We start from the raw sequence: 9,685 nt of genomic DNA on the forward strand, positions 1-9,685 counted from the left end.
CTAACAAAAAAGGTCATGGTCTTCTTCCTTGATTATGAATTCTGCATAAATCAACGTGCTATCTAGAAAAAGGCTGCCACGAACCATGTTTTGTTTTGTTTGAGATAAAGGCGGTGTCATTTTTAGCCTGACGCCCCCTCAGGACAGCACTGTATATCTGAGGCAGACGCTCCATTACGCTGCCCTGGAATCTGACTGAGGAGCAGCGGCGAGGTGTGCCGGCCTACTGCTCACAAGGTGATACAAGAAAGCCGGGTCACAGCTCTCCCGTTTCCCCTTTTCCAGACACCACCTCCACGGGGGCTTCCCTTCTATCCCGCGTCGTATCCCGGCTCTGGGCTTCCTACCTGCTCTTCCTCGGTTAGGAAGAGAGGGGGGGAGCTTTAAATTCTTCCCTCCCAAGTTCAGAGTCAATTTGTTATCAAATCAAGCGTCGGCCGCCTGATTCATTGCTATTCAGCACTCTTGCTGATTTATATGCAGAATGTAAAACAGATGCCTTATGCGATACATATTTATGGTGAGCCCTGCTCTCACAAGATTTATTATAGCTTCTTTCATCGGGGTGTGCATGAGCAGCACCATGATGACTTGTATTTCCTCTCAGCTCTCAATGCCAAACTCATTAAAAAGAGGTGTGACTATTAATATACATTGTAATACTGACACCTCCTAATTTATAACCCCTCTGTCGGGGTGGAGAGGATTTTTTTCTCCCTTCCCTGCTTGTCTGGGGGGATCCTTTTTGAGGTTGAGAGCGTCTGTATATTTGTGTATGGAAGAGAGACGTGGAGTTTGCATTCCATGGATATATGTATCAGTGTGTCTATATGTATCTGCTTGAGTGTGTGTGTGTGAGTTTTTGGGCGGCGTTTCAGGGCATGTGTCCCCGCTGTTCTCCTCTATTGATTTATGGGGTTCTGTTCTTGTGTAGGCTCAGGGTTTTATAGGCCTCAGGCCCAAGCATTTGAATCCCTTCTTAAATGTTCTCAGATCAGTCGGACCGACACATGAGCTGATCTCCAGATAATGCCACTGTGCAGAATGAAAGAGCGGAGAGTTAGTGACAAAATAATGACGTATTAGTCTAGAGCGACTGTTCTTTCTTCACAACAATATATATGTGGGTATATGTATATAGTAAGAACAAATTACTTGTTTTTTTTAAGTACAAATTACATAGTTGTAAATAGAGTAAAATGGTAAAATGCATCATTTTATACTGTTTTTCCCCTGAAATTTTTTGTTCAATATTCTGCTAATTGATTCTAATTATAATTCATAGGTAGCATTTACGCATACATTTTTGTACAACTAAATATGTATTCTAAATATACAATATGGAACGTGTTGACAGCATTTTAAATGAAAGGTTTTATGTACACACAGCAAAAAATATGTAACAATCCATATATTAAAATACATGTTTATATTTATAAATATACCCCTACGCTAAACCTAACCACTTCTCGGCAATAGAAAATACAGATGGCAATAAAAAGATCACATAAACAATGATGAAAATGCATAATAAATTGTAAATAATAATAATAATAATTATTATTATTATTGTTATTATTTTTATTATTACTATTATTACCATCATCATTGTACTACAATAATTATAAAAAATGCTTCTATTACGATTTATTATTATTATTATTATTATTATTATTATTATTATTATTGTTTTGTTGTTGTTTTGTTGTTATTGTTATTATTATTATTATTATTATTATTATTATTATTATTATTATTATTATTATTATTAAATACTTAAATACACAATCCATGACTGCAATGCTGCAATTACATTAAGCGAGAACAGAAAAACTTTAACAAATTAATGGTAAAATGTATTGACAGTATTTTAAAGTAAAAGTATTTATACATACACAGTTTAAAAAAAAGCAAACAATATGTACAAATCCCTATATTATATTTATATAATAGATGTATTATATAAAATAGATGTAAAAACTTATGTATTTGTTTATAAATATACCCTTAATAATAGATGACAACAAAAACATAAATCACATAAAAAGACAATGAAAATATAATTATAATAATAATAATAATAATAATAATATTATTATTATTATTATTATTATTATTATACTACAATAATAATAAAAATGTTATTATTACAATTTATTATTGTTATTATTATTATTGTTTTATTATTATTATTATTATTAAATACTAAAATCCCTATTATATTAACATAAATTATGTATTTATATTTATAAATATACCCCTAATAATAGATGACAATAAAATCATAGATGACATAAAAAGGTGATGAAAATACATAATAATAATAATAATAATAATAACAACAATAGTAATAATAGTAATAATAATAATAATAATAATTGTACTGTTACAATTTACAATTATTTTATTTTATATTTATTTACTTAATTTTGTTAAACACCTAAATACACAATACATAACTGCAATTCCATTATTTAGGTGAGAATGGAAATACTTTCACAAAAATAACAGTAAAACAACAATTTAATTTATTGTTATGAGTTGATTAATCAAGAAATTCCACATTTGTGCTTTTTGTCAGGTGCTATTATTTTTAATCAGCTAAATTAACTTGCAGACCACCTGAAATCCTTTAGAGGCCACCAATAGTCCACAGGCATCAGTTTGAGAACAAAATCTCTAGAAGTAAGCAGGTGTAAATAAAATAAAACAAAATAAAATAAAATAAAATAAAACAAAATAAAATAAAATAAAATAAAACAAAACAAAACAAAACAAAACAAAACAAAACAAAACAAAACAAAACAAAATAAAGAAATTAAAATTAAATTAAATTAAATAAAAAAGTGTTAGAGACAAAGTTGGCTATGGAAAAAGAAAATACTGGCCAGTGGTGCAGCTAATAGTGGAATAGACCTAGAATAGCGTGGAAGCAATAAAGAAGACCACATAAAAAGATGACGTTTTTAGACTTCTCCGTGACCGTAGAGGGTTTATATAGTTGTGTCCTGATATAATGGGCTGTGGGTGCTTTGTGGCACCTTCCCCTGCTCAGTCCACTAATTGAGCTCGGGCAATGCGTTTTTGAATCCTGATGTAGGCTAATGATATTTTAACCAGCAGCTCTCCTATTGAGGAGACAGGGTATTCCCTCCACTAAGACTAATGAGAAAAGGTGGGCTGTTCTACTCTGCTGGCAAGCTATTCATGCACTGGGGGAGATGGACACAAAAAAAGAAAGGGTGTTAAAAAAAGTTTCAGTCCCAAAGGCCTGTGATGGGTGTTTTAGGCCCTGCCATTGTGGCCTAAACCCTTCAAATGAGTGAATATTGGGGTGCTTAACTCAGCCCATCATGGGGGCCTTTATGTGCGGTGGGTGACAGCTAACTGTGAGAGAAACCTCCTAAGTCCATTTCTTTTCTGTTTCTTTCTTTCCTCTTTTCTCATTGGAGTAAAGCCGCCAATAGGGCGATTGGTAAAATCCCCTTCAAAATGAGCTGGTTCCCACCCAGTACGATTAGCTCCTTATAGCGGACCTTCATATCGAGGCATACACACACATGTGGATTCGCAGACACTCAAAACCTTTTTGTTTGTGTGTGTTTTACAACTGATTTTACATGTACATGTGCAATGGATAAAAAATGTAATGAAATTAATTTTATACTGCAATTCATAATTTGAACATAATCAAAAAGACTGTAAAGAGTTTACATTGTGGCAGAGAGGTACGGAAGCGTGTTTCCGTCATGGAATACAAAAATAAGAAGGTAACTGTGACTTTCACCTTACAATTCAGACTTTTTTCTCACAATTCTTAAAAAAAAAGTCTGAAATGAGAGATGAGTTTTTATTTTTAATTTCATTTTATTAAATAAACAAAGACATTTTTTTCTCAGAATTCTGAGTTTAATCTCAATCTCACTTGGCATTGTGGCAGACAAGTATGGAAGCCTGTGGAATAAAAAAAAAAATAATTTTGACTTTTCTTACAATTCAGGCTTTTTTTCTTGCAATTCTGAAATGCGAGATAAACTCAGAATTGTAATATATTAACTCAGAATTCAGAAGTTTTTATTATTTTATTTTATTTCGATAAATAAATAAATGCATTTTGACATAATTTTCTTAGTTCAATTTTAATCTGACTTTACATTATGGCAGACAAGTATGTAAGCCTGTGGAATACAAAATAAAAAAAAAAAAAAAAAGGGTAACTGTGACTTTTATCTCACAATTCAGACTGTTTTTCCTTGCAGTTCCAAGACAAAAAGGTCTGAAATGCGAGATCAACTCTGAATTGCAAGATATAAACTCAGAATTCAGAAGTATTTATTTATGTATTTATTTATTTATTTTTTACTTATTTATTATTACTTTTTTTTTACTTATTATTTATTTTTTTCTTTAGATACAATTAGAATTGTAAGATATAAACTCAGAATTCAGAAGTATTTATTTATGTATTTATTTATTTATTTTTTACTTATTTATTATTACTTACTTATTTTTTTACTTATTTATTTTTTATTTTTTATTTTTTTATTTAGATACAATTAGAATTGTAAGATATAAACTCAGAAGTTCAGAAGTATTTATTTATTTTATTTTTTATCTTGCAATTCAGAGTTTATATCTCACAATTTTGCCTTTTTTTCTCAGAATTCTGAATTCAGTCTCACTTTACATTGTGGCAGACAAGTATGGAAGCTAAAATAAGAAGAATAAAAAAAAAAAAAAAAAAAAAAAAAAAAAAAAAAAATGAAGGTAATAAACTTTTACCTCACAATTCAGACTTTTTTTCTCACAAATTCTGAGAGAAAAGTTCTGAAATGCAAGATACAATTAGAAATGTAAAATGCTCAGAATTCTGACTTTTTCAAATTAATTAATTAACTCATTAATTATGACTTTTACCTCACAATTCACAGTTTTTCCCGCAATTCCAAAAAAAAAGGTCTGAAATGTCAGATCACCTCAGAATTCAGAAGTATTTATTTATTTATTTTAAATCTTTCAATTCAGAATTTTGACTTTTTTTCTTACTTTCTATTTTTCACCCTGAATTCTGAGTTTACATCTTGCAATTCCGTTTTTTTAAAAAAACTTGGCACGAAAAAAAGTAGTTTATATCTCAATTGAGACATTATATAATTTCTGACTTTCCCCCCCCTCAGAATTGTGAGAAAAAAGTCTGAATTATAAAGGTGATTAAAAAAAGGTAGTGAGTAACGGAAGAGAGCATGTCAACCCTCCATTCACTAATTGAAACGAGATCTTGTGTGGCTTCAATCCCACACAAAGCACTGATGATCCAGGAAACGGAGCTTGAAATATGCAAACTCAAAATATAAAGTGTCATGTAGAGGCCTGCCCTGTCTCCCACATTTCCCCAAGAGAGTCATACACACATTACGCCCGACAACACTCAACTAGTTTTTTTTATTAAACCCCATTTGGATGTAATCATTCATAATTACATCTCCATACCACTGTTTTGTGACTTGTGTTTCGAAGCAAAAAAAAACAAGACTGGTGATCTCTGTAAACTATCATTTCACTTGCTTTGTGAACAACCAAAGCAAAGCAAACAAATGCTTTTTCCTCCGAGAGCCCTTGAGCTGCTTTCTTGCAGCACATGAAGTTTCCTGCAATTGATAAGAAAGACCTGATTTTGCATTTTCATTTTTTTGGACTTGACCCTCTTCACCCGCAGAAAAAAAAAAAATGCTGACAAATTGAGGAGTCATATGTTTGTATAAGTAAGCTCAGACGATTTGACTTCATTAAAGTTTGGGCAAAACAACTAGAGGCATGTAATAAAATAAATACAAATACTGTACCATACCCAGGCATTGTTCATCAAAAAAATTAAAAATTCCCATGATTTACTCACCCTTATGTCATTTCAAACCTGTATTACTTTTTCACGCAACACACACAAAAAAAAACAAATGATGAAAAAAAATCCGGCCACTTTTAAAACGAAGGTTTTTAAGCTTCAACAGATATAAAAGTGTCATAAAAGTTGCATTGTATAAATCCCGGACTGAATCAAAATGAATAACAACTTAGATTTCTTTTCAAAGCCATCACAGATGTGAAACATATTCCATTAGTCACATTTATGATTTTTTTCAAGGTGCTGCTACCTCTTTTTTAAAGCCTGAAAGTCCCTATTCATTGTAGCTGCGATGAAAACAGCTACTAGTACATTATTCAAAGTTTTCGCCTTTGTGCTCCAAAGAAAGTCAAACAGGTTTGGAGCGACCCGAGAGTGAGTAAATGAGAAGGAGAGACTGAATTTTCATTCGTAGGTGAACTCTCGCTTTAACCTCGAAATAGCGGGAGAAAGAGATGGCGCTGTGGAAGAGAGAGCCGTACACGAGAGAAACAAGTGGAGGAATGCTTTTAAGTTTTGTACACATTCTCAGTCTTGCCCTGTTCGGTCTCTCAGCCCACACTTTAGACTCTTTTATGTTACACGATCACTTGAATTTGAGCTCAGGAGGAGGCAATAGGTCCCTGGGTGAGAAAGCCCCAAACAAGCTATAGACCAGATGTATGATGTTATATGGTCAGACTGGCAAATACAAAAGGAGCAAAAACAAAAGGCATGAATTAAGGGAGAGGATTTCAAAAGTGTGTTTTCAAAACAGCCCAGCTGAGAGCTCAGATGCCTCTCCTCCCTCCTCTCTCTCTCTCTCTCTCTCTCTCCTTCTGCGTCTCCGCTCTCGCTCCCTTATATTCTCTCGCTACCCCCCGAGACTAAATGCTTAAAAGGGGGAGGGAAAAAGAATAGAATAGAGACCATTTTTGCTAATTAGTCGAGGACTTAGCAGGCGCAGGATACGCCGCCGCAGTTTTTCATGTGCTGTCCACGGGCCGTCGCCCGGCCTGTGAAGTCGAGCCTGTGTGGTTAAGAGCCGAAGAAAAGGGAAGGCCTTTTACACACAAACGGCTCAGTGGAGCTCCTGAACGGGGCTCTGGTGGGGGTACCGCCACCGAGCAGAAAATGGAGACTAACCATTAGGATTTCAGACTTCAGAAAAAGGCTAAATACGAAGTGTAAATGGCTCCCACCCCCCACCTCAAGCCCAAGACAAACTCTCACCGGCAATGACGACGAATGGGTCTAAGTCCAAGATAAACTGGGCCCTTTTTTCCAGCAGTCACAGTCAAATGATCACAGACATACCTCTACTCGGGGCTTTATGGTGTGGGAATTGTGCACGGACAGAGCCAGCCGGGCCTTACCGTGCCTAAGATGCGCGGAGGAGAAAGAAGAGAAAAATCAAAGAGTGTTACTGCAATCATTATTTTATATATATATATATATATATATATATATTATCTACATTATATTTGTATGCGAGTAGTATAAGTAATTATGAAAGAAGTTTAATAATAACTAAACTAATTAACTGAATAGTTAAAATTAAATACGAGTATAATTAAAATTGTACTCTTAATGTCACAAGAAAAATAATTGTGCATAATTTTGTTACAATTACAGAAAATAAACGCTCTTAATATATATGCATTTAATATGTAACTTGATTATGAAAGAAGATTAATAATAACTAAACTAATTAATTTAATAAGTGTGTGTGTGTGTGTGTGTATAAAAATGTATGCGTTTTTATATATATATATATATATATATAATTCTGAAAGAAGTTTAATAATAATAGTAGCAGCTAGCCTAATAATTATAAAAGGAGTCTGCAAAATTAAATTAAATTAAAACTAAACTAAACTTACAAAACTAAACAAAAACAAGTATATAGTGTCACTATGTCCACAAAAATAAGTCCTCATTTGTATTGTTGTTTAATCATTTGTAAGTCACTTTGAACAAAAGATTCTGCAAAATAAAATAAAATAAAATAAAAAGCGTTGTAGGTCTGTATTTGTATCTTTTTTTCTAATATTTTTTTAAGTCTCTTTGGATAAAGGAACTGATAAATAAATAAATAAATAAAATCATTTGTAAATCCTTATTAGCATTTTCTTTTGTTTTCTTTTCTTTTTTTTAAGCCTCTTTGAATAAAGTATCTTGTACCTGGTGTAGTCAACAAAAAATAAATACAACTAAATAAACATAAAACTAAACTAAACTTACATAAATAAATAAAAATAAGTATATAGTCCTCAGTTGTATTTTTGTCTAATCATTTGGAAGTCACTTTGAATAAAATAATCTGCAAAATAATAAAATAAAATAAAATAAAATAAAATAAAATAAAATAAAATAAAATAAAATAAAATAAAATAAAATAAAATAAAATAAAATAAAAATGTTGTAGGTCTGTATTTGTTTTATTTTTTATTTTTTTTTCTAATAATTTTTAAGCCTTTTTGGATAAGGAGACTGATAAATAAATAAATAAAATAATTTGTAAATCCTTATTTTTTGCATTTTCTTTTCTTTTTTAAGTCTCTTTGGATAAAGTATCTTGTACCTGGCATAGTCAACAAAAAATAAATACAACTAAATAAACTTAAAACTAAATTAAACTTACATAAATAAATAAAAATAAGTATATAGTGTCACTATGTCTACAAAAAAGTCCTCATTTGTATTTTTGTCTAATCATTGGTAAGTCACTTTGAACAAAATAACCTGCAAAATAATAAAATAAAATAAAATAAAATAAAATAAAATAAAATAAAATAAAATAAAATAAAATAAAATAAAAATGTTGTAGGTCTGTATTTGTTTTTGTTTTTTTGTTTTTTTTCTAATAATTTTTAAGCCTTTTTGGATAAAGGAGACTGATAAATAAATAAATAAATAAAATCATTTGTAAATCCTTATTTTTTGCATTTTCTTTTCTTTTTTAAGTCTCTTTGGATAAAGTATCTTGTACCTGGTGTAGTCAACAAAAAATAAATACAACCAAATAAACTTAAAACTAAATTAAACTTGCATAACTAAATAAAAATAAGTATATAGTGTCACTATGTCTACAAAAAAGTCCTCATTTGTATTTTTGTCTAATCATTGGTAAGTCACTTTGAACAAAATAATCTGCAAAATAAAACAAAATAAAATAAAATAATAACTAACTTAATAACTAACATAGGAGTCTGCAAAATAAAATAAAATTTAAAATAAAATGTTTTGGCTCCGTATTTGTATTTTTTTTTGTAAAGTCTCTTTGGATAAAGGCGACGGCACAATAAATAAATAAATAAATAAATCCGAATTTGCATTTTCTTTTTTCTTTCTTTCTTTTAAAGTCTCTTTGGATAAAATAACTACTACTACTACTGCACTTTTCTTAGTTTTTCCTTCTATAAAGTGCTGATTAAACAATTGCAGTCTTTTTCTACTTTCCTTTTAATAATTTAATATAAACTGTTTAATAAAAAAGTGGATTTTAAATGTGTAGAACAAACCTTAAAAACACAACCCCAGGCTTTAAGCCTGAAATGAAACTAAAGAACAAATGTTTGTCTGACAATAAATTATTCATCCTGCACTTTCCTTCGAACAATCTGTTTATCAGCAAAACAGTTTGTCATTAGCAAACATCAGAGATCACACTTTCTGGTTTGATTTTCTCTGGTCAAAAGTTCAAGCTGTCTTTGAAAAATAAAAGAAACCCTTTATTGCTCGCTTCTAAATCTGTCAACTTTCAACATAACTTTGTTTGTAATAGAATTTGCCATTTACCCT

The sequence above is a fragment of the Labeo rohita genome, chromosome 18 (assembly GCF_022985175.1).
Source record: "Labeo rohita strain BAU-BD-2019 chromosome 18, IGBB_LRoh.1.0, whole genome shotgun sequence".
In the NCBI taxonomy this organism is placed as follows: domain Eukaryota; kingdom Metazoa; phylum Chordata; class Actinopteri; order Cypriniformes; family Cyprinidae; genus Labeo; species Labeo rohita.